The sequence below is a fragment of the Anastrepha ludens genome, chromosome X (genome assembly GCF_028408465.1).
Source record: "Anastrepha ludens isolate Willacy chromosome X, idAnaLude1.1, whole genome shotgun sequence".
Taxonomy (NCBI): domain Eukaryota; kingdom Metazoa; phylum Arthropoda; class Insecta; order Diptera; family Tephritidae; genus Anastrepha; species Anastrepha ludens.
Genome location: NC_071503.1, coordinates 35,808,547 through 35,835,108, shown reverse-complemented (window position 1 = coordinate 35,835,108; position 26,562 = coordinate 35,808,547).

Here is a 26,562-nt window from a genome sequence, read left to right as displayed (position 1 = left end):
ATTTATCAAATATTGGCAGATAATTCCACGCGAAATATTCCAATATTGACTATTTTCGAATGGTCGCGAAAATTGGCATATGGGCGGCTCGTTTTATGAATGAAATTGAAATATGAGCACGAACTTATGAATGAACTATTTGTTTTTGTTCTAAATTGTTCAGCGCCGTCGCTGATAGAATCATGGACGCTGCGTCTGCGTCTACGAATGTATTTTGTTTTTGTAGTCGCTAGGCTTAGATTTTAGCTTCGGGCGACATGCGCATGTGAGGTATGTGTTTTTGTTGTGTTCTAAAACATTTTAGAATGTGTGGTGGCAAAGCGGCCATCGCGTTGCGCTTGCTGTTGCTTTTGCGTCTATCAAAGTATTGTGTTTTTGTAAGTACAATATTAGGAATGTCAACTGGTGAAAGACAAAAGTACACGGAATCAAAAAGGGAGCGCTGTGCTCGCACATATACATATATACATATATATGTGTGCTTGAATGTATGAACGTGCATGGATGTAGTAACATATGAATACAATTATTTGTAGGAAGTTTAGAAGGCAAGTAGGTATATATGTATGTATGTATATATGCTAGGACATAAAGTGGGTATATATACATACATAGAGCAGAATTGTTTTTGCACTTGTTAGAAAGAAACTCGTTCACTAGTGCGTATGTGTATTTGATTTCTTGTAAGAATTTGATGTGCTGTGACATGTGTACATATGTACATAAGTCAAGGTTATTGGGCATACTTGCATATGTACATATGTATGAAAGGAAGATGATGTTCTTACGCTTGTGCATTATTGTTTTTCATATACAAATGTACATACATACATATGTATGTAAATGCTGTCGAATACATAAACTATAAATTGACATACAATATAAAATAAGTGTTGATTTATCTTAAACCGTTTTATTTTCTGAATGCAAATACCTCCAATTGACATGTATGTACATACATATTATGTATATTGTCATATACCATCATTTATGTACATATAGAGTATACGTTCATTTTTGAAGGGCTGGTGTCGAAATTCTGTATGTACAAAATTCTAAAAACAAAATTCTGCTTTTTAAAATTCTGCTTTTAAAAATCCTGCATTTTTAAAATTCTGTTTTTTTAAAATTCTGCTTTCTAAAATTCTGCTTTCAAAATTCTGTATTAAAATATAAGGTTAACAATGTTAAAGAGGTAATGTACTTATTTAATTTATTAGTATTATTTTTTTTATTATTATTCGAGATATTAAATAAAAAATAATAATAATAATAATAATAATTTTTTCTTCAGTTTCGATAGAATCCACAGTATTTTTGCGTAGAACTTCTTTTCGCGTGGGCGGCCTTCGGCCGCGCTCCAAAAAAAATAACCCTCATCAGTCCAACTCCGGCTACGCAATCCACCGTATTTTTGCGTAGAACTTCTTTTCGCGTGGGCGGCCTTCGGCCGCGCTTCAAAAAAATTACCCTCATCAGTCCAACTCCGGCTACGCAATCCACAGTATTTTTGCGTAGAACTCTTCTAAAAAAAACGAACAGCTGCGAAGAATTATTAAGAAAAGAAAAAATGAATTAAGTCACACTACATATTTAAAAAGAATTCCAAAAAATATTGTAATTGGCTAAACTAAAATATTGTTATCGCTTAAACATATACATATATACATATATTTATGGAATAAATGTTTATTTTGTTACTTCTTGTATGACGAAAATCACAAAACTTGAATAAAGCAGAATTTTTCGCATTAAACATGTAGAATTTTGAAAAAGCAGAATTTTAGAAAGGAGAGTTTTAAAAAGCAGAATTTTAAAAAAGCAGAATTTTAAAAAGCAGAATTTTTTGCAATTTAAAGAATTTTGTCACCCAGAATTTTGTAATACAGAATAATTACACGCTCCCATTTTTGAATGTATGTAATGAGAAACTTCATGAACTACTTTCAGAACTTTATTAAAATTAATTCGCGTCGCGCGCATGCACAAAACCTTGGTTCACAACGCAGGCGCAGAAATAAACGCACTGCGTATTTATCTTCCCCATGTGACTCGGCATCAATTCTCGGCGCAAATTTTTTTTGTTTTTTCGTTTTTAAATTTTTTTTTTTAATGTAATCGTAAAAAAATTTGTAATAAATTTTATGTATCCGCTTCTCATTTCAAAAGTAACAAAATGGTAAAAAAATAAACAGTCGAAGAAATAAACGCACCGCCTATTTTTCCTCGCCACATGTTAAACTCGATATCAATTCCCGGCGCCAACTTTTTTTTATAATTTTTTTTTTAATTAGTTTTTTTTTAATGTAATTGAAAAAAAAAAATTTGTGTAATAAATTTTACGTATTCGCTTATTATTGAAAAATACGAAAATAGTAAAAATTTAATTGGTTTAATGTCGAGGTGAGAAATGTGTTGTGTGTTGAGGTGAAAGATGTGTGGTGTTTCTAATTTTTGTGTGGGCAAAAGTCAGTGAGGTGTCTATAAACTCGGTGTGCTAAATTTCCTTATTACAAATCTTTCAAATCTCAATTGTACTAAAAAAAGCTCACAGTAACATTTGCACCTTCTCATTGCATTAACATTCTCTGTCACTAGTGTCACTGACTAGTGAGAAGGTGCAAATGTTAAATGAGCTTTTTCCGAGTACTAATTTGTAGATTCAAACTAAGGTAATTTCAAATTCAACTTTGCTCACGAGTGGGGAATTGCAGATATTTACCACGCGAGTGGAGGGTTTCTATATTTACTTACCACGCTAGGACAGGAATTCAGATATTTTCTGCGTTTACCAAACTACTGAGGAAGTTCATAAGATTTTTCGGCACACTACTAAGGAAATCGAAGCGAATAAATTTGCGATTAAGAAGGCTGCGCGGCAGTTAATTTGTGGTGCAGAAGCTAAAGTCGGCGGAATTATTCGTTTTGTTTTTTGGCACGTATTTAATTCAGGTTCAAGTCCTGAAGTCATATCTTTTTCTTGCACATTTTTTTTTACAATTCAAACCAGGAAAGTTTGGTAAAATTTTTGAGTTTATTTTAATTAAAATTTCTTTAAAATACTGTTTTTTTTGTATTTCATAAATGGAAATTTCTCTTCGGTATAAAATAGTTCATACTGGATATGACCTGATTTTTATATAAATCAATCAAAACAGAAAATATGTACATATGTCTATAATCTATTTCATCAAATCCAAATTATATTGATGAGAAAATATCATTCTAATATCAGAGAATGTTAATGCAATGAGAAGGAGCAAATGTTAAATGAGCTTTTTTCGAGTTCTAATTTGTAGATTCAAACTAAGGTAATTTCAAATTCAACTTTCCTCACGAGGTGGGAATTGTAGATATATACCACGCGAGTGGAGGGTTTCTATATTTACTTACCACGCTAGGACAGGAATTCAGATATTTTCTGCGTTTACCAAACTACTGAGGAAGTTCATAAGATTTTTCGGCACACTACTAAGGAAATCGAAGCGAATAAATTTGCGATTAAGAAGGCCGCGCGGCAGTTAATTTGTGGTGCAGAAGCTAAAGTCGGCGGAATTATTCGTTTTGTTTTTGGCACGTATTTAATTCAGGTTCAAGTCCTGAAGTCATATTTTTTTTCTTGCACATTTTTTTTTTACAATTCAAACCAGGAAAGTTTGGTAAAATTTTTGAGTTTATTTTAATTAAAATTTCTTTAAAATACTGTTTTTTTTTGTATTTTATAAATGGAAATTTCTTTTCGGTATAAAATAGTTCATACTGGATATGACCTGATTTTTATATAAATCAATCAAAACAGAAAATATGTACATATATCTATAATCTATTTCATCAAATCCAAATTATATTGATGAGAAAATATCATTCTAATATCCGTCCGGAAAGCCAAACGCGCAAACACACATACATATGCATATAATTACGCATACAAACTTTCAACTAACGCAGAATATGTGCATATAAAACTGCGAATCGAGTAAATGAGTGATTTAGAAACTTTACTAGTGATTGTAAATTAGCGCAATCGTGAAAGACATGTTGTTTATGCCGTACATAGTCTCATGTTTGACTCAGGTTCAAGTCTTGTACCCACTTTTGTTTGTTCGATATTTTTATTTAGTTTTTTGTATTTTAATATTTTGTATTCTTATTAAAATTGATTTATTGATTATTGATTATTTAGAAATTTATTTTCTATATAACATTACTCATACTTCTTTTGAATTAATTTATATGTAAAACAGCCATAAAGGCAATCATATGAATATGCATTCCTATATTTAATTTCTTCAGTCAAATCTGAACTACTTACATACACATATTGATGAGAAAATATTCTAATATCCATGGATGCATCCAGAAAGCCAAACGCGCATACACGCATATGTATAGAAATATATACAAACCTTCAACGAACGCAAATGTATGCATATAAAAAACAACAACTGCGACCGTCTTCTTGTCCATCAGTGAACAGATGGGATATGTATACCCTATGAGCAAAAAGAACCGGGAAGGTGATGTTGACTGTTTCCTTCGATTGCCAAGGCATAGTCCACCATGAGTACCTTCCATCGGGCCAGACAGTCAATAGAGAATATTATTTATCCGTTTTGAAACCTTAGAGAGATGCTGTGTGTTGCAAACCGCCGGAAATGTGAGCAACCAATCCTCAGATTTTGCATGATGATAACGCGCCATCGCACTGATCAAAGAGAATACAAATCGGCCTGCCGGGGGTGTTTGGAGGACTGGGTTAAACGTTGGCACATGTGTGTTGCTTCAGACGGGTCAAATTTTGAAGGAGATTATATAAATTTGCCTTAAATTTAACTCTGTTTTGTTTAATTTAAACATTCCCGGTACTTTCTGATCATAAGGTACATATATGCGGCTTTGCGGACAGCAATGTGTGATTCGCTGGAAGTCGCATTAACTCGCGACTGTCGCACAGTTAGAAGACATATTTACATACATATAAGGGTGCATACATACATACGTAGCCGCGGCCACTCGACATGACAAAAATTTAAGATTTATCAAATATTGGCAAATAATTCCACGCGAAATATTCCAATATTGACTATTTTCGAATGGTCGCGAATATTGGCATATGGGCGGCTCGTTTTTTGAATGAAATTGAAATATGAGCTCTAACTTATGAATGAACTTTTTGTTTTTGTTCTAAATTGTTCAGCGCCGTCGCTGATAGAATCATGGCCGCTGCGACTGCGTCTACGAATGTATTTTGTTTTTGTAGTCGCTAGGCTTAGATTTTAGCTTCGGGCGACATGCGCATGTGAGATATGTGTTTTTGTTTGTTCTAGAACATTTTAGAATGTGTGGTGGCAAAGCGGCCATCGTGTTGCGCTTGCTGTTGCTTTTGCGTCTATCAAAGTATTGTGTTTTTGTAAGTACAATATTAGGAATATCGACTGGTGAAAGACAAAAGTACACGGAAGCAAGAAGGGAGCGCTGTGCTCGCGCATATGTATATGTATGCATGAATGTATGAACGTGCATGGATGTAGTAACATATGAATACAATTATTTTGTAGGAAGTTTAGAAGGCACATACATACATAAGCCAAGTTATTTGGGCATAAGTTATTTGGGCATACTTGAATATGTGATATGATGTTCTTGCGCTTGTGCATTATTGTTTTTCATATACAAATGTACATACATACATATGTATGTAAATGCTGTCGAATACATAAACTATAAATTGACATCATACATATTATGTACTTATGTATATTATCATATACCATCATTTATTTACATATAAAGTATACGTTCATTTATGTACATATGTGTGTATTGAAAAACTTCATGAATTACTTTCAGAACTTTATTAAAATTTAATCGCGTCGCGCGCATGCACAAAACCTTTTGTTCACAACGCAGGCGCAGAAATAAACGCTCTGCGTATTTATCCTCCCCACGTGACTCGCCATCAATTCTCGGTGCAAATTTTTTTTGTTTTTTCGTTTTAAAATTTTTTTTTTTTAATGTAATCGTAAAAAAATTTGTAATAAATTTTATGTATCCGCTTATCATTTCAAAAGTAACAAAATGGTAAAAAAATAAACAGTCGAAGAAATAAACGCACCGCCTATTTTTCCTCGCCACATGTTAAACTCGATATCAATTCCCGGCGCCAACTTTTTTTATAATTTTTTTTTTTTAAATCGTTTTTTTTAATGTAATTGAAAAAAAAAAATTTGTGTAATAAATTTTACGTATTCGCTTATTATTCAAAAATACGAAAATAGTAAAAATTTAATTGGTTTAATGTCGAGGTGAGAAATGTGTTGTGTGTTGAGGTGAAAGATGTGTGGTGTTTCTAATTTTTGTGTGGGCAAAAGTCAGTGAGGTGTCTATAAACTCGGTGTGCTAAATTTCCATATTACAAATCTTTCAAATCTCAATTGTACTAAAAAAAGCTCACAGTAACATTTGCACCTTCTCATTGCATTAACATTCTCTGTCACTAGTGTCACTGACTAGTGAGAAGGTGCAAATGTTAAATGAGCTTTTTCCGAGTACTAATTTGTAGATTCAAACTAAGGTAATTTCAAATTCAACTTTGCTCACGAGTGGGGAATTGCAGATATTTACCACGCGAGTGGAGGGTTTCTATATTTACTTACCACGCTAGGACAGGAATTCAGATATTTTCTGCGTTTACCAAACTACTGAGGAAGTTCATAAGATTTTTCGGCACACTACTAAGGAAATCGAAGCGAATAAATTTGCGATTAAGAAGGCTGCGCGGCAGTTAATTTGTGGTGCAGAAGCTAAAGTCGGCGGAATTATTCGTTTTGTTTTTTGGCACGTATTTAATTCAGGTTCAAGTCCTGAAGTCATATTTTTTTTCTTGCACATTTTTTTTTACAATTCAAACCAGGAAAGTTTGGTAAAATTTTTGAGTTTATTTTAATTAAAATTTCTTTAAAATACTGTTTTTTTTGTATTTCATAAATGGAGATTTCTCTTCGGTATAAAATAGTTCATACTGGATATGACCTGATTTTTATATAAATCAATCAAAACAGAAAATATGTACATATGTCTATAATCTATTTCATCAAATCCAAATTATATTGATGAGAAAATATCATTCTAATATCAGAGAATGTTAATGCAATGAGAAGGAGCAAATGTTAAATGAGCTTTTTTTCGAGTTCTAATTTGTAGATTCAAACTAAGGTAATTTCAAATTCAACTTTCCTCACGAGGTGGGAATTGTAGATATATACCACGCGAGTGGAGGGTTTCTATATTTACTTGCCACGCTAGGACAGGAATTCAGATATTTTCTGCGTTTACCAAACTACTGAGGAAGTTCATAAGATTTTTCGGCACACTACTATGGAAATCGAAGCGAATAAATTTGCGATTAAGAAGGCCGCGCGGCAGTTAATTTGTAGTGCAGAAGCTAAAGTCGGCGGAATTATTCGTTTTGTTTTTTGGCACGTATTTAATTCAGGTTCAAGTCCTGAAGTCATATTTATTTTCTTGCACATTTTTTTTTACAATTCAAACCAGGAAAGTTTGGTAAAATTTTTGAGTTTATTTTAATTAAAATTTCTTTAAAATACTGTTTTTTTTTGTATTTTATAAATGGAAATTTCTTTTCGGTATAAAATAGTTCATACTGGATATGACCTGATTTTTATATAAATCAATCAAAACAGAAAATATGTACATATATCTATAATCTATTTCATCAAATCCAAATTATATTGATGAGAAAATATCATTCTAATATCCGTCCAGAAAGCCAAACGCGCAAACACACATACATATGCATGTAATTACGCATACAAACTTTCAACTAACGCAGAATATGTGCATATAACACTGCGAATCGAATAAATGAGTGATTTTTGAAAATTTCATTAGTGATTGTAGATTAGCGCTATCGTGAAAGACATGTTGTGTATGCGTTACATAGTCTCATGTTTGACTCAGGTTCAAGTCCTGTACCTACTTTTCTTTGTTCGATATTTTTATTTAGTTTTTTGTATTTTAATATTTTGTATTCTTATTAGAATTGATTTATTGATTATTAATTATTTAGAAATTTATTTTCTATATAACATTATTCATTCTTCTTTTGAATTAATTTATATGTAAAACAGCCATAAAGGCAATCATATGAATATGCATTCCTATATTTAATTTCTTCAGTCAAATCTGAACTACTTACATACACATATTGATGAGAAAATATTCTAATATCCATGGATGCATCCAGAAAGCCAAACGCGCATACACGCATATGTATAGAAATATATACAAACCTTCAACGAACGCAAAATGTATGCATATAAAAAACAACAACTGCGACCGTCTTCTTGTCCATCAGTGAACAGATGGGATATGTATACCCTATGAGCAAAAAGAACCGGGAAGGTGATGTTGACTGTTTCCTTCGATTGCCAAGGCATAGTCCACCATGAGTACCTTCCATCGGGCCAGACAGTCAATAGAGAATATTATTTATCCGTTTTGAAACCTTAGAGAGATGCTGTGTGTTGCAAACCGCCGGAAATGTGAGCAAACAATTCTCAGAATTTGCATGATGATAACGCGCCATCGCACTGATCAAAGAGAATACAAATCGGCCTGCCGGGGGTGTTTGGAGGACTGGGTTAAACGTTGGCACATGTGTGTTGCTTCAGACGGGCCATATTTTGAAGAGATAATATAAATTTGCCATAAATTTAACTCTGTTTTGTTTAATTCAAACATTCCCGGTACTTTCTGATCATAAGGTACATATATGCGGCTTTGCGGACAGCAATGTGTGATTCGCTGGAAGTCGCATTAACTCGCGACTGTCGCACAGTTAGAAGACATATTTACATACATATAAGGGTGCATACATACATACGGAGCCGCGGCCACTCGACATGACAAAAATTTAAGATTTATCAAATATTGGCAAATAATTCCACGCGAAATATTCCAATATTGACTATTTTCGAATGGTCGCGAAAATTGGCATATGGGCGGCTCGTTTTTTGAATGAAATTGAAATATGAGCTCTAACTTATGAATGAACTTTTTGTTTTTGTTCTAAATTGTTCAGCGCCGTCGCTGATAGAATCATGGCCGCTGCGACTGCGTCTACGAATGTATTTTGTTTTTGTAGTCGCTAGGCTTAGATTTTAGCTTCGGGCGACATGCGCATGTGAGATATGTGTTTTTGTTGTGTTCTAGAACATTTTAGAATGTGTGGTGGCAAAGCGGCCATCGTGTTGCGCTTGCTGTTGCTTTTGCGTCTATCAAAGTGTTGTGTTTTTGTAAGTACAATATTAGGAATATCGACTGGTGAAAGACAAAAGTACACGGAAGCAAGAAGGGAGCGCTGTGCTCGCGCATATATGCATGAGTGTATGAACGTGCATGGATGTAGTAACATATGAATACAATTATTTTGTAGGAAGTTTAGAAGGCACATACATACACAAGTCAAGGTTATTTGGGCATACTTGAATATGTGATATGATGTTCTTGCGCTTGTGCATTATTGTTTTTCATATACAAATGTACATACATACATATGTATGTAAATGCTGTCGAATACATAAACTATAAATTGACATACAATATAAAATAAGTGTTGATTTATCTTAAACCGTTCTTTTTTTCTGAATGCAAATACCTCCTATTCACATGAACATACATATTATGTACTTATGTATATTATCATATACCATCATTTATTTACATATAAAGTATACGTTCATTTATGTACATATGTGTGTAATGAAAAACTTCATGAATTACTTTCAGAACTTTATTAAAATTTATTCGCGTCGCGCGCATGCACAAAACCTTTTGTTCACAACGCAGGCGCAGAAATAAACGCTCTGCGTATCTATCCTCCCCACGTGACTCGCCATCAATTCTCGGTGGAAATTTTTTTTGTTTTTTCGTTTTTAAATTTTTTTTTTTTAATGTAATCGTAAAAAAATTTGTAATAAATTTTATGTATCCGCTTATCATATCAAAAGTAACAAAATGGTAAAAAAATAAACAGTCGAAGAAATAAACGCACCGCCTATTTTTCCTCGCCACATGTTAGACTCGAGTTCAATTCCCGGCGCAAACTTTTTTTATAAATTTTTTTTTTTAAATCGTTTTTTTTTTTAATGTAATTGAAAAAAAATTATGTAATAAATTTTACGTATTCGCTTATTATTTCAAAAATACGAAAATAGTAAAAAGTTAATTTGTTTAATGTCGAGGTGAGAAATGTGTTGTGTGTTGAGGTGAAAGATGTGTGGTGTTTCTAATTTTTGTGTGGGCAAAAGTCAGTGAGGTGTCTATAAACTCGGTGTGCTAAATTTCCATATTACAAATCTTTCAAATCTCAATTGTACTAAAAAAAGCTCACAGTAACATTTGCACCTTCTCATTGCATTAACATTCTCTGCTAATATCCGTCCAGAAAGCCAAACGCGCAAACACACATACATATGCATGTAATTACGCATACAAACTTTCAACTAACGCAGAATATGTGCATATAAAACTGCGAATCGAATAAATGAGTGATTTAGAAAATTTCATTAGTGATTGTAGATTAGCGCAATCGTGAAAGACATGTTGTGTATGCGTTACATAGTCTCATGTTTGACTCAGGTTCAAGTCCTGTACACAGTTTTTTGTTCAATATTTTTATTTCATTTTTTATATTTGGTTTAATTAGAATTGATTTAAAATAGTGTATTCAGGTTTTTCTAATACCTGTTATTTAGAAATTTATTTTCTATATAACATTATTCATACTTCATTTGAATTAATTTATATGTAAAACAGCCATAAAGGCAATCATATGAATATTCATTCCTATATTTAATCTCTTCAGTCAAATCTGAACTACTTACATACACATATTGATGAGAAAATATTCTAATATCCATGGACGCATCCAGAAAGCCAAACGCGCATACACGCATATGTATACAAATATATACAAACCTTGAACGAACGCAAAATGTATGCATATAAAAAACAACAACTGCGACCGTCTTCTTGTCCGTCAGTGAAAAGATGGGATATGTATACCCTATGAGCAAAAAGAACCGGGAAGGTGATGTTGACTGTTTCCTTCGATTGCCAAGGCTTAGTCCACCATGAGTACCTTCCATCGGGCCAGACAGTCAATAGAGAATATTATTTATCCGTTTTGAAACCTTAGAGAGATGCTATGTGTTGCAAACCGCCGGAAATGTGAGCAAACAATTCTCAGATTTTGCATGATGATAACGCGCCATAGCACTGATCAAAGAGAATACAAATCGGCCTGCCGGGGGTGTTTGGAGGACTGGGTTAAACGTTGGCTCATGTGTGTTGCTTCAGACGGGTCATATTTTGAAGGCGATAATATAAATTTGCCTTAAATTTAACTCTGTTTTGTTTAATTCAAACATTCCCGGTACTTTCTGATCATAAGGTACATATATGCGGCTTTGCGGACAGCAATGTGTGATTCGCTGGAAGTCGCATTAACTCGCGACTGTCGAACAGTTAGAAGACATATTTACATACATATAAGGGTGCATACATACATACGGAGCCGCGGCCACTCGACATGACAAAAATTTAAGATTTATCAAATATTGGCAAATAATTCCACGCGAAATATTCCAATATTGACTATTTTCGAATGGTCGCGAAAATTGGCATATGGGCGGCTCGTTTTATGAATGAAATTGAAATATGAGCTCTAACTTATGAATGAACTTTTTGTTTTTGTTCTAAATTGTTCAGCGCCGTCGCTGATAGAATCATGGCCGCTGCGACTCCGTCCACGAATGTATTTTGTTTTTGTAGTCGCTAGGCTTAGATTTTAGCTTTGGGCGACATGCGCATGTGAGGTATGTGTTTTTGTTGTGTTTTAAAACATTTTAGAATGTGTGGTGGCAAAGCGGCCATCGCGTTGCGCTTGCTGTTGCTTTTGCGTCTATCAAAGTGTTGTGTTTTTGTAAGTACAATATTAGGAATGTCGACTGGTGAAAGACAAAAGTACACGGAATCAAGAAGGGAGCGTTGTGCTCGCACATATACATATATACATATATATGTGTGCTTGAATGTATGAACGTGCATGGATGTAGTAACATATGAATACAATTATTTTGTAGGAAGTTTAGAAGGCAAGTAGGTATATATCTATGTATGTATATATGCTAGGACATAAAGTGGGTATATATACATACATAGAGCAGAATTGTTTTTGCACTTGTTAGAAAGAAACTCGTTCACTAGTGCGTATGTGTATTTGATTTCTTGTAAGAATTTGATGTGCTGTGACATGTGTACATATGTACATAAGTCAAGGTTATTGGGCATACTTGCATATGTACATATGTATGAAAGGAAGATGATGTTCTTACGCTTGTGCATTATTGTTTTTCATATACAAATGTACATACATACATATGTATGTAAATGCTGTCGAATACATAAACTATAAATTGACATACAATATAAAATAAGTGTTGATTTATCTTAAACCGTTCTTTTTTCTGAATGCAAATACCTCTTATTGACATGTACATACATATTATGTATGTATATTGTCATATACCATCTACATATAGAGTATACGTTCATTTATGAATGTATGTAATGAAAAGCTTCATGAATTATTTTAGAATTTACTAAACCTTATTCGCGTCGCGCTCATACATATCTACGTAGTCATCACAAACCTTTTGTTCACAACGCAGGCGCAGAAATAAACGCTCTGCGTATTTATCCTCCCCACGTGACTCGCCATCAATTCTCGGCGCAAATTTTTTTTTTCGTTTTTAAATTTTTTTTTTTATGTAATCGTAAAAAAATTTGTAATACATTTTATGTATCCGCTTATCATTTCAAAAGTAACAAAATGGTCAAAAAATAAGCAGTCGAAGAAATAAACGCACCGCCTATTTTTCCTCGCCACATGTTAGACTCGAGTTCAATTCCCGGCGCAAACTTTTTTTATAAATTTGTTTTTTGAAATCGTTTTTTTTTTAATGTAATTGAGAAAAAAAATTATGTAATAAATTTTACGTATTCGCTTATTATTTCAAAAATACGAAAATAGTAAAAATTTAATTGGTTTAATGTCGAGGTGAGAAATGTGTTGTGTGTTGAGGTGAAAGATGTGTGGTGTTTCTAATTTTTGTGTGGGCAAAAGTCAGTGAGGTGTCTATAAACTCGGAGTGCTAAATTCCCTTACTTCAAATCTTTCAAATCTCAATTGTACTAAAAAAAGCTCACAGTAACATTTGCACCTTCTCATTGCATTAACATTCTCTGGTTGAACTGTGTTACTCTTGTTCAATGTGAATATTTTTTGAATTCTTCTTTAACTTTTTTTCAAGCTAAGAATGTGTAATTTTTAAGTTTTTACTGCTTTCATTTTTTTATTTTTGTTTTACAATATTATATTATTTAGTTGCTTTTTTTATCATCTCAAAATTTTGTACAACATGAAATGAGTTAGTACAAAAATAAATAAATCCTTTTCCTATGATTAAAAATTGAATTTGTTGTTTATATAGATTAGTCGGATGTCAAAAAAATTAAAATCACTTATTAACAGAGTATGTTTTTTTTAAGCTATTGCTGAAGTCAATTAAAAAATACGTCGTCGATTCGACGATCATTCGTTACAACGTACGTAAAATATGTTTCGTACTCTAGGGTTAAATAAAGATACTTATGGTAAATCAATTTTCTCAGATCCGCTCCAATTAAGTAGTCTGTCAATTTTTCAATATTTTCCTGAGAAGGATTCTTTGGTATTTCCGATAGGTATTTGATTGGTAATGTTCATAGGGTGTAGTATGGACACGGAGGTGGCCTCTCACCATTTAAAATGTGCGAGTGTGTACCAATTCTGTGTCCTATGCGAAGTCGGATGAAGGCAGTGATGCCCTTGGTGAGGGCTTAGTACCAGTTGTATTGTATTTAAGCTTGAATAATGGTGTGGCACTGTTCTCCATGCCTCAGTTTTTTTTCTTCATTTATTAATTAGTCCGTAGATGTCCTTCTTCAGCATACTATCAAAGGTGGATCACGGTTTCATTGCTGCAGCCTTAGCTTTTTGGTTGGCAAGCTCGTTCCCTTTAATACCAACGTGCCCACAGAATCCACATTATTTTGCCTTTATTTTGATGCTTGTTGTTGTTGTTTTAACAGCATAGTTAGCCCTGTCAGTGTAGGTATATCATCGGTCGTCTTCGTCTAGCTCATCTAGGGGTAGGCCCAGGAAACATGCTGTTTCGACGGGTTGGGTCCAGAGGAAGAGGGGGGTTAGATGAGTCTGATTAAGGGGGCATGTGAAGAGGTGGTTAGTGTCGTGCGGGGTACCTTCACATGCCGGATATGTGTTTGGTATGTCGGGGTCAATTCTGGATAAGTAGGAGTTTAACCTGCTACAATATCCAGAACGTAATTGTGCCAATGTTACACGAGTCTCACGGGGAAGCTGGAGCTCTTCATCTGCAATATGTGGTGGTTGGACTCCGATTACGGCATTCACAGTACGGGAGTTCATGAAGGTGGTAACGGTCTCCCAGTGAATGTCGTTTATTGACTGTCTGAATACTGTCCGGTCCAGTAGGTTTCGGTCAGTTTTGTCCTGGAGTTCGTCAGCGTAGTCGAGGAGGTGTCTCCTGACGTGCCTGGGAGGCGGCTCAGGCTCAAGCAGGTGTCTGCAGGGGTGAAACCTGCGGTAACACCCCAGCAGGAACTGCTTGCTGAGCAATTTGTTGTGCTCCGCGACTGGGAGCATTTGTGCCTCGTTGTGCAGGTGTTGTATAGGTGACATCAGGAGGCACCCGGTCGCTGTCCGAATGTTGGTATTCTGACATGTCTGAAGCTTTGTCCACTGCGAATCACTAGTACCAGGCGACCAGACAGGCGCAGCATAGTTTAGAACCGACCGGCCAATTGCCTTAAATGTCGAAAGCAACAGTTCTTTGTCTTTGCCCCAAGTGCTGCCGGCCAGCGATTTGAGGACCTTGTTGCGATTTTGGACTTTAGTGGCAATTGCGGTTGTATGCGCAGAGAAAGAGAGCAAGCTGTCAAAGGTTACACCCAAAATTTTGGGGTTATTCACAGTCGATATTGGTGTGTCGTCGACTTTTACCTTAAGGGACAGCTTGACCTCCTTTGTCCAGGTGGTGAAAAGGGTCGCCGTGGACTTGGTGGGGGAAAGTTGGAGATTCCTCGCAGTGAAAAAGCGAGAAAGGTCGGTGAGGTAGTTGTTCACTTTGGAACACAGGCCATCGATGTCATTGCCCGACGCCATTATCGTGCAATCGCACCACCGCTGGTGGTTGGGGGAGCTTCGAGATGTAGAAGTTAAAAAGCAAGGGTGAAAGGACACCACCCTGCGGTACGCCTTGCTTAATCTTCCTCTGCTTTGACATTTGATCTCGTAAAATCACTGACGAGTGCCGACCGCTCAGGTAGTTCGCGGACCACCTCTTCAGCCCTGGCGGGAGTGTCGACTGATAAATATCATCTAGTAGCGTGGAATGGCTGACTGTATCGAAAGCCTTCTTTAGGTCCAACGCTACTAGGACAGTCCTCTCGCAGGGGCGGTTTTGGTTAAGCCCGCGATTTATCTGGGCGTTTATGGCGGTGAGTGCCGTGGTGGTGCTGTGCACTCGTCGGAATCCGTGCTGATGTGGAGCTGGGGCCAGGTGTGTCGTGTAGAGTGGGAGTAGGAGGGCTTCAAGTGTCTTCACTACTGGGGAAAGGAGAGTTATCGGCCGATAAGACTCCCCTTGGTTGGCGGGTTTCCCAGGTTTCAATAGTGGGACCACTCTCCCTGCTTTCCACTTGTCAGGGATGATGAGAGTGGCCAGAGACAAATTGAAGACCCTTGTGAGGTATCCTACTCCCAAGGGTCCCAGATGCTTCAGCATCAGCGCGTTCAGTCCGTCAGGGCCAATGGCTTTCGATGATTTCGACTTGTTGATGGCCCCCTGAACCTCATCACCGGAGAAAGTAAGTGGCGCACTGTCGTTCGTCAGTTTGTGCAGCCTTCTGGTAACACGACGTTTGGTTCTGTCGCCCGGAGGATGCAGTGTAAATAGCCGGCTAAAGTAGCTCGCGCATCTCTTCGGGTCCGACGAAGTACAACCGTTGAAGGTGATAGCCACCTTGTCGTTGTGTTTCGTCGGGTTCGACAGGGACCTAACGGTGGACCAGAGCTTACTCACTCCGGAGGTGAGGTTACAAGTCTTCAGGTGCTCAACCCATTTAGTCCGCTTGTGTTGGTTTACCAGTTGCCGGATCTCCAAATTGAGATCCCTTATGCGGGGATCCCCGGGATCGGCCTGGCGTAGGTGGTCACGCTCGTTTGCTAAACTGGCTGCTTCTGCTGGGAAATGAGGACGGATGTCCTTATAGCATCCAGCTGGGATGAAGCGAGCCGCAGCAGCAGTGAGCACCTTGCGGAATGCGCGTTCGCCAACGCGCACATCAGTGGGGATGGGAAGAGCGGCGAAGGTGTCCTCGGTGAATTCCGTGAAGCCGGCCCAATTAGCTTTTTTAAAGTTAAAATAGGACTGGTGGTTCGTGGAAACGAAGTCGGCAGGTCTCTCAATCGAGACGATAATGGGCAAGTGGTCTGATGCAAGCGATAGCATAGGTCGCCACCTTATGCTATTTATCAGACCCGCGCTAGCTAGTGTTAGGTCAGGCGAGCTGCTACAATTGCCCACTACCCTGGTGGGGGCGTCGTCGTTCACTGTGCTGAATGTCGAGTCGTCTATCTGCTCTGCCAATTGCTGTCCCCTACGATCATTTGGCAGGCTTGAATGCCAAAGATCGTGATGCGCATTAAAGTCACCTACAACCAATCGGTTTTCACCTCTGATGAGCGCACCTATATCAGGGTGATATCCTGCCGGGCAGCAGGTGACAGGGGGTATGTATATGTTAAAAATTTCGAGCTCGGAATCGCCTGACCGGACAGCTATGCCTTGACATTCTAAGGTGCTGTCCCTGGGGTCGATTCCTTCATCGATAAGACGATACTGCACAGTGTGGTGGACTATAAACGCTAGGCCACCACCGTTGTCTCGCTCGCGATCGTGTCTGTGCACGTTATAGCCATCCCTGGTGATCAGAGATGACCTAGCGTGCAACTTTGTTTCTTGGACCGCAGCTATTTTGATACTGTGCCGGCTCATAAAGTCGACTATCTCGTCGACCTTACTCGTAAGTCCGTTGCAGTTAAACTGGAGAAGCTTGAAGCTTCTCGGTGAGGTCAGTGTAATCCGGGGGTGAGGGACGCGTGGGGTTGTCTGCGTTGGACCTGCTGTGCAATACACTGTGGTTGTTGCGGCATGATGGTGGTGGGCGGCCGCGCCTCCGGGGGAGGTAGTGGGTGCAGAGCTCTGCAGCAGGGGGCAATGTAGGCAGTTGTCCACTCACGGGTGGTGCGCAGGCCGGAACATCTCCGAAAATTTCACCAGCCACTGCAGGAATTGCATTGGACTGATACCAGATTCCGAGGTATTACGGTCTGACACACGGAACAGACTGTACGGGGGACCAGGAGCTGCTGGTTTGTCCCCGCACTGGGGTTGGAGCAGGAAGGGATGGGAGGGGTTGAAGGGGAGTTGTGTTGCTCCGATAGGCTCCTCACCGTGGAGGTGTGGGTTGTGGTGGCGGTTGGTAGTGCCGGCCTATCAGGGGGTGTGGTAGCCGCGGAGGCATCAGACGCCTGTTGGCGGGAGCAACACGTGGCCACATACCGTGTGGACCACTCCCTGTGCGACTTAAGGCCTGAGCAGGTCTTAAGGTGGCTCCACCCGTTGCACTTATTGCACCTAACCGAGGTGGAGTTCGGGTGGAGCCGTTGATGGCAGACGCAGTAGTAGAATACTTCTGGCCCAGGGTTGGATTCGACTCCAGCCCTGAGGAGAAGCATTTGGAGCAGGTTTGCTGCGAGAGTTTGCTCCTGTGACGTAAGGGGTGGGGTGATATACGATACACTAGACAGGGCTAGTGTACTGGGGCGGCAGCCCTTGGTCGGGAAAAACCCGAGGCATTCCGGTAACGTAGAACCGGCTGCCATGGGAATGATGGCTCAATTAATATGCTCCGTATACTTGAAATAAGGGGTGATTTGTTTGTTATGTTCATGATACCTGATATTGTGGACTTTCTACCCGGATAACTGTTTGGCTTTTCATTAGTTTTTGATGCTACTATTATGGTATTGTATATTGCTATAGCTTCTGCTGTGTACACAGGACAGTAGTAAGGTAGTTGACCCTTCGTTTTTGTTTCAACATCAGCATGCACTGCTGCAAACTTGGTGTGGTTCAAAGTTTTTTAACCATCAGTGTAGATCATTTTATGTTCAGGTCTAAATGGTGCGACGTATTCTTCAAACCTACGCTGGTATTCTAATGAACTGGTGCTGGATTTAGGAAATGTTGCTATACCAAAACTAATTTAGGACTTTCTAACATGCCAAGGTGGTGAGCTAATTGGGGCTGTCACGTTATTCCCAGTTTGTTGGCATATTCCGGTGCTCTTAGTATAGTGTACTTGCCATTATGCACTTTGCTTGCAGCAAATAGGGATGAGGTGGAGTCATGTATTGCTATTGTTGCAATAGAGAAGTTTTGGGATGAGCCTCATTGTGGTGTATTCTATTCTCTCCGGAATGTTATGTAGCTCTGCTGCCGCCAATATGTACTGTATTGGAGATGTTGGAAAGGCTCGAATGCTTCTGCGTACGTCCTCGCGGTATGTTGGGAAAATTAGGTTTAGGTTACTTTTGGCGCAGTGTCTGTATATTGGCAAACCATAGTAGATTTTCGACAAGATGAGAGCTCCAGTAATATTTATCAGATTTTTAGTATATATAAGACTATGGTTAGATTACAGATACTTTATAATATTTAACCTGGCACCTAAGTTCTTTTTTAAATCTAAACAGTATTCCTTACAAGTAGGATGCTTATCAAAGATAATTCCAAGAAATCGTATACTGTGAGCATTTACAATATTTGTATTATTATAGACCACATTTAAGTTATTACATGTATGCTTACTACACACATGTATGGGAAGATTTACATTTATTAAGCGAAAGGGTCGCGCCTGAGCATATGGACCATCTTAAGATGTCGGTCAGAATATCTAAAATTTTCTTACTGACTAAGTTGAAGTTGTTTTTTTAGAAAATAATAATACATCGTCGGCATAAATAGTGTGCGAAATGTTTTTGTATTTCGAAATGATTGGGCAAATTTCATCAAAGGCAATTTTAAACAAAGTTACCGAAAGTGGAAAACCTTGCGGTATCTTATTCTGGAGAAAATGCAAATTAGAAAAATCGTTACTTACTTTAGTTTTAAATTTCCTATTCGAAAGAAATGCCTTGAAGAAATAATATATCCTGTCTCCAAAAGTCCGTTTCTTTCTATCGCTTTCTCAAAATCCAAGCTTAGACAGAAGATATGATTGCGGTTAGATAAGCCACACGCGGTAAAGTTTTCAAAAAATAAAAAACCATTCGAAATTCCTTGACTTTTTTTTGTATGCCACTTTATGTGAACTTATAAAATTATTTTTTGAAATGTACCACATTATGCGTTTTGAAAATATTATTTGTAATAACTTGCTCATGCAGCATATAAGCGAAATAGGTCTAAATTCTGAGGCCTCTGCGTTCGTCTAGTTTTGAGGGGAAACTCCAGTGAAAAATAGTTGGTTAAATAGGTTGATTAATCTCTGTTTTAGCTCACTAGGAAAGTTTTTTAACATCACATAAGAAATGCGGTCTGACCCTGGAGCTTTCCCGTTAGGTTAGAAAGTGTAGCCGCAAATTCTAAATAGATTCTATTAGGCTTGCCGGAGAGTTTGGTTCATTATAAACCCGGTTAAGAGTGTCGTTCTTCATTGTAGTAAAGTTTAAAAAAAAAAATTAAATTTTTGCAATATTTAAACCAACTGAAGGCGAAATGTTCAGCTATTAGCTTAGATTCAAAAATTGGACCGCTAGAACTATTAATAAAATGAATAGAAGTTGGGGAGAATGAGCGTGCAGTTCGTTTTATGTCGCAACAAGTTTGTTTAGGATTCGAACTAGTCTACGTACGTACATATTTGTGTTCTGAACTTCAAGCAAAACAATGCTTATTAATATACACATATGCGCGTCCATACAACCGCACACACAGGGCACTCACTTTATTCCTCTAAATACGTACAGTTAGTAACTTAAATAAGTATACAGGAGCCTGATTTATGGAATCGTTTGACGCTAACGCTTTCCTTAATATGTAATCAAAATATTTTACACATGGGAATTGTGTACTGGGATAAGCTTTCACATCCGCCTTGATTTAGCTGTACATTTTAAGTACCGTTATCCACGCTTTGCTTTGTCTTTGATGCCAACGATATTTATGTCACAAAGGTTAGTATACAGCAAACGATTGTTCAGTTACCATAACATTTATTTTTAGGTATTGATTAAAAAAGTTATAGCTATTAAAAGGATATAATAAAAGTGAGTATAAAAATTTTAGGGCAGAACGTTTTGTATTAATTTTTGCAACATTTTTAGTAATGACACCAAGAGGAAAAGAGCTTTCTGATGATTTAAAAAAAACTGATTATAAAATATCACAAGGAACATAAATCATTGCGAGAAATCGGACGTTTGATAGATAGGAGTTTTGCTACAGTTCAGAAGATTGTGAATAAATATAAAAGTGGGGGAAGCACCACTAACAAAGAGCGTTGTGGGCGTCCGCCGCTCTTAAGTGCCCCCAAATTCAAATCTGAAGTTGAAAATGAGACTGGAAAACAATTCAGCACCCAAACTGTTCGCCGGGTTTTGCATAGTGCTAGTTATGATGGGCATAATGAAAAAGCCCTTCGTGAGTATTGTCAATCGGAGTAATCTTATTTCATTCGCAAAAGATCATGAAAAATATGACCAAACGTTTTGAAACCAAGTCATATTATCTGATGAGTGTAAGTTCATATCTGTGGATCTTATTTCCGTGAAAAAGTTTGGAGAAAAGTTAACGCGGAATTGGATCCAAACAATATGACGGGCGCTGTGAAGCATGGAGGAGGCTCTGTGGTGGTTAGGGGATGTATAGGTGCGAACGGGGTTGGAAATTTGTTATTTATCGAAAGTATTATGGACCGATATGGTTATTTAAATATTTTGAAAAATAATTTAGAAAAGGGCTACGAAATTGGGCCTTGGAGGAACGTTTATCTTCCAGCAGGATAATGACCCCAGCACACATCCAACATTGTACGAGAGTGGCTGTTATACAATGTGCGAAAACAGCTGAAAACACCACCACAGTCCCCGGATATCAACCTAATCGAACATTTATGGGAACATTTAATGCGGCAAATACGTAAACATCCGATTAGAAATAAGGAACAACTGAAAAACGTCCTTCAAGAGGAATGGAATAAAATACCACCAGCTGTAACTGAAAGCTTTCTGAAATAAATGCCATCTCGACTTAAACCGATTGTAAAGTTTAATGGTTATCCTACCAAATACTATTACGTTTTTGATTTCACAAATGAATAATATGATGAAGTGTATACTTACTTTTGAGATATGAATTTTTATAAAGTTTAATATAAAAAGCTATAATTTTATTCCTTGATAAAATTTTTTTATTATTAGGATTAAATATGATTTTTGTATAGCATCCATGTAAATAAAACACAATTTTGTTGTTAGAAGGAATCGATTGGGGGAAAATTGAAAACGTGTCCGGTGTATACTTACTTCTGTTACTAACTGTATATATGTCGTTCAAAGCTAAAATTCTATGCCTAGCGACTACAAGAACAAAATGCATTCATAGGCGCAGGCGTAGCGGCCATCATTCTAGTTGACATGGTGCTGAACAGCCTAAAATAGTCGCGGCGGCGCTGAACAGTTTCAACAAAAACTCATCATCAAAAGATTCATTGATAAATTCGAGCTCATATTTCTACGAGCAAAGTACTTTCATTCATAAAACGAGCCGCCATATGCCAATTTTCTCGACCATTCGAAAATAGTCAATATTGGAATATTTCGCGTAGAATTATTTGCCAATATTTGGTAAATCTTGAATTTTTATCAAGTCGAGTGGCCGCGACTCTGTACATACATACATATGTATGCATCAATATATGTATGTAAATATGTCTTTCTAAATGCTCGACAACCGCAGCTGCTGTGCGTCAAGTGCGCACATGAGCATACAGTAACTTGCAGAAAACAACATAAGTAGCTTATAAAAAAGTTCTGTGTCGGACATTTCAATACTAGAAGTAAATTTCCACACAATTTTATGTTCTCTAATAGGTAAATAGTTAATTATTATATTACTTTACGTATGTAGCTCTTCAATTGATAAAAAGTGCACAAAACATATGCAATCAGAGTATTTGAAGGTGCCTGTACACATTTCAAGGTTTCTGTACATACAATGCTGTGCTTATGAATGTGCGCTGTGCCTATGAATGCGCGCTGGATTCCTTGAGAAATTTTACCGTAATATGTTTTGCTGTAGCAAGTCCACATATGTACATACACACAGCATATATATGTATATGCGCAAATTAACTTTTGCTTCAATAGCAAAAGCTTTTTAAAAAATGTGAGTCTTCATTGTGATGCTTGTCGCGCAATGCACAACGGATAAAAACTAAAGACAAACTTTATTAATTTCAATATTTATACAGAACCTGCTTACAACTAGATTCATAAGTGAAGCTTAAATCTTAGGTTAATTCTACGTATGTCTTAATTCTATTGAAAGCGGACCATACGTGATACAGAGAACGTTAAATATAGAGAATTCTCACGAGCTACGAATAGTGTGAATTGTCAAAAATAAAGTGAAACCGCGAACACTATTTCACCTCGCTTAACTCGACAGCGGGGAAGTTCTTAACAGAGCTGATTACAGTGAATTATGTACAAGCAGAGAATGTTAATGCAATGAGAAGGTGCAAATGTTAAATGAGCTTTTTTCGAGTTCTAATTTGTAGATTCAAACTAAGGTAATTTCAAATTCAACTTTCCTCACGGGTGGGGAATTGCAGATATTTACCACGCGAGTGACGCGAGTGGCGGGTTTCTATATTTACTTACCACGCTAGGACAGCAATTCAGATTTTTTCTGCGTTTACCAAACTACTGAGGAAGTTCATAAGATTTTTCGGCACACTACTAAGGAAATCGACTTATTTCATGCCCAAAGCGAAGCGAATAAATTTGCGATTAAGAAGGCCGCGCGGCAGTTAATTTGTGGTGCAGAAGCTAAAGTCGGCGGAATTATTCGTTTTGTTTTTTGGCACGTATTTAATTCAGGTTCAAGTCCTGAAATCATATTTTTTTTCTTGCACATTTTTTTTTTACAATTCAAACCAGGAAAGTTTGGTAAAATTTTTGAGTTTATTTTAATTAAAATTTCTTTAAAATACTGTTTTTTTTTGTATTTCATAAAGGGAAATTTCTTTTCGGTATAAAATAGTTCATACTGGATATGACCTGATTTTTATATAAATCAATCAAAACAGAAAATATGTACATATGTCTTGAATCTCTTTCATCAAATCCAAATTATATTGATGAGAAAATATCATTCTAATATCCGTCCAGAAAGCCAAACGCGCATACACAGATTCATATGCATATAATTACGCATACAAACTTTCAACTAACGCAGAATATGTGCATATAAAACTGCGAATCGAATAAATGAGTGATTTAGAAAATTTCATTAATAATTGTAGTTTGGCGTAATCGTGAAAGACGTGTTACGTATGCGGTACATAGTCTCATGTTTGACTCAGGTTCACTGTACACTGTTTTTTGTTCGATATTTTTATTTAATTTTTTGTATTTGGTTTAATTAGAATTGATTTAAAATAGTGTATTCAAGTTTTTCTAATACCTGTTATTTAGAAATTTATTTTCTATATAACATTATTCATACTTCTTTTGAATTGATTTATATGTAAAACAGCCATAAAGGCAATCATTTGAATATGCATTCGTATATTTAATCTCTTCAGTCAAATCTGAACTACTTACATACACATATTGATGAGAAAATATTCTTATATCCATGGATGCATCCAGAAATCCCATCGCGCATACACGCATATGTATATAAATATATACAAACCTTCAACGAACGCAAAATGTATGCATATAAAAAACAACAACTGCGAACGCCTTCTTGTCCGTCAGTGAAAAGATGGGATATGTATACCCTATGAGCAAAAAGAACCGGGCAGGTGATATTGACTGTTTCCTCCGATTGCCAAGGCATAGTCCACCATGAGAACCTTCCATCGGGCCAGACAGTCAATAGAGAATATTATTTATCCGTTTTGAAACCTTAGAGAGATACTGTGTGTTGCAAACCGCCGGAAATGTGAGCAAACAATTCTCAGATTTTGCATGATGATAACGCGCCATCGCACTGATCAAAGAGAATAAAAATCGGCCTGCCGGGGGTGTTTGGAGGACTGGGTTAAACGTTGGCACATGTGTGTTGATTCAGACGGGTCATATTTTGAAAGAGATAATATAAATTTGAATTAAATTTAACTCTGTTTTGTTTAATTTAAACATTCCCGGTACTTTCTGATCATAAGGTACATATATGCGGCTTTGCGGGCAGCAATGTGTGATTCGCTGGAAGTCGCATTAACTCGCGACTGTCGAGCAGTTAGAAGACATATTTACATACATATAAGGGTGCATACATACATACGGAGCCGCGGCCACTTGACATGACAAAAATTTAAAAATATTGACTATTTTCGAATGCTCGCGAAAATTGGCATATGGGGGGCTCGTTTTATGAATGAAATTGAAATATGAGCTCTAACTTATGAATGAACTTTTTGTTTTGTTCTAAATTGTTCAGCGCCGTCGCTGATAGAATCATGGACGCTGCGACTGCGTCTACGAATGTATTTTGTTTTTGTAGTCGCTAGGCTTAGATTTTAGCTTTGGGCGACATGCGTATGCGAGGTATGTGTTTTTGTTGTGTTCTAGAACATTTTAGAATGTGTGGTGGCAAAGCGGCCATCGCGTTGCGCTTGCTGTTGCTTTTGCGTCTATCAAAGTATTGTGTTTTTGTAAGTATAATATTAGGAATATCGACTGGTGAAAGACAAAAGTACACGGAAGCAAGAAGGGAGCGCTGTGCTCGCGCATATATGCATGAATGTATGAACGTGCATGGATGTAGTAACATATGAATACAATTATTTTGTAGGAAGTTTAGAAGGCAAGTATGTATACTCGTATATGTATGTATATATGCTAGGACATAAAGTGGGTATATATACATACATAGAGCAGAATTGTTTTTGCACTTGTTAGGAGGAAACTCGTTCACTAGTGCGTATGTGTATTTGATTTCATGTAAGAATGTGATGTGCTGTGACATGTGTACATACATAAGTCAAGGCTATTTGGGCATACTTGCATATGTGATATGATGTTCTTGCGCTTGTGCATTATTGTTTTTCATATACAAATGTACATACATACATATGTATGTAAATGCTGTCGAATACATAAACTATAAATTGACATACAATATAAAATAAGTGTTGATTTATCTTAAACGTTTCTTTTTTTCTGAATGCAAATACCTCCTATTGACATGTACATACATATTATGTACTTATGTATATTATCATATACCATCATTTATTTACATATAAAGTATACGTTCATTTATGTACATATGTGTGTAATGAAAAACTTCATGAATTACTTTCAGAACTTTATTAAAATTTATTCGCGTGGCGCGCATGCACAAAACCTTTTGTTCACAACGCAGGCGCAGAAATAAACGCTCTGCGTATTTTTCCTCCCCACGTGACTCGCCATCAATTCTCGGTGGAAATTTTTTTTTTTTTTCGTTTTTAAATTTTTTTTTTAATGTAATCGTAAAAAAATTTGTAATAAATTTTATGTATCCGCTTATCATTTCAAAAGTAATAAAATGGTAAAAAAATAAGCAGTCGAAGAAATAAACGCACCGCCTATTTTTCCTCGCCACATGTTAGACTCGAGTTCAATTCCCGGCGCAAACTTTTTTTTATAAATTTTTTTATGTAATAAATTTTACGTATTCGCTTATTATTTCAAAAATACGAAAATAGTTAAAATTTAATTGGTTTAATGTCGAGGTGAGAAATGTGTTGTGTGTTGAGGTGAAAGATGTGTGGTGTTTCTAATTTTTGTGTGGGCAAAAGTCAGTGAGGTGTCTATAAACTCGCTGTGCTAAATTCCCTTACTTCAAATCTTTCAAATCTCAATTGTACTAAAAAAAGCTCACAGTAACATTTGCACCTTCTCATTGCATTAACATTCTCTGGTACAAGTACATTTGCTCTGCTCAGTTTTTGGTTTCTGTATGAAATCAAATTGACGAATGCCGACGGCATTTTGTAAGGCATTTGCTTGTGCATTTCTATGTTCCCTTGATAAACGAAAATTTA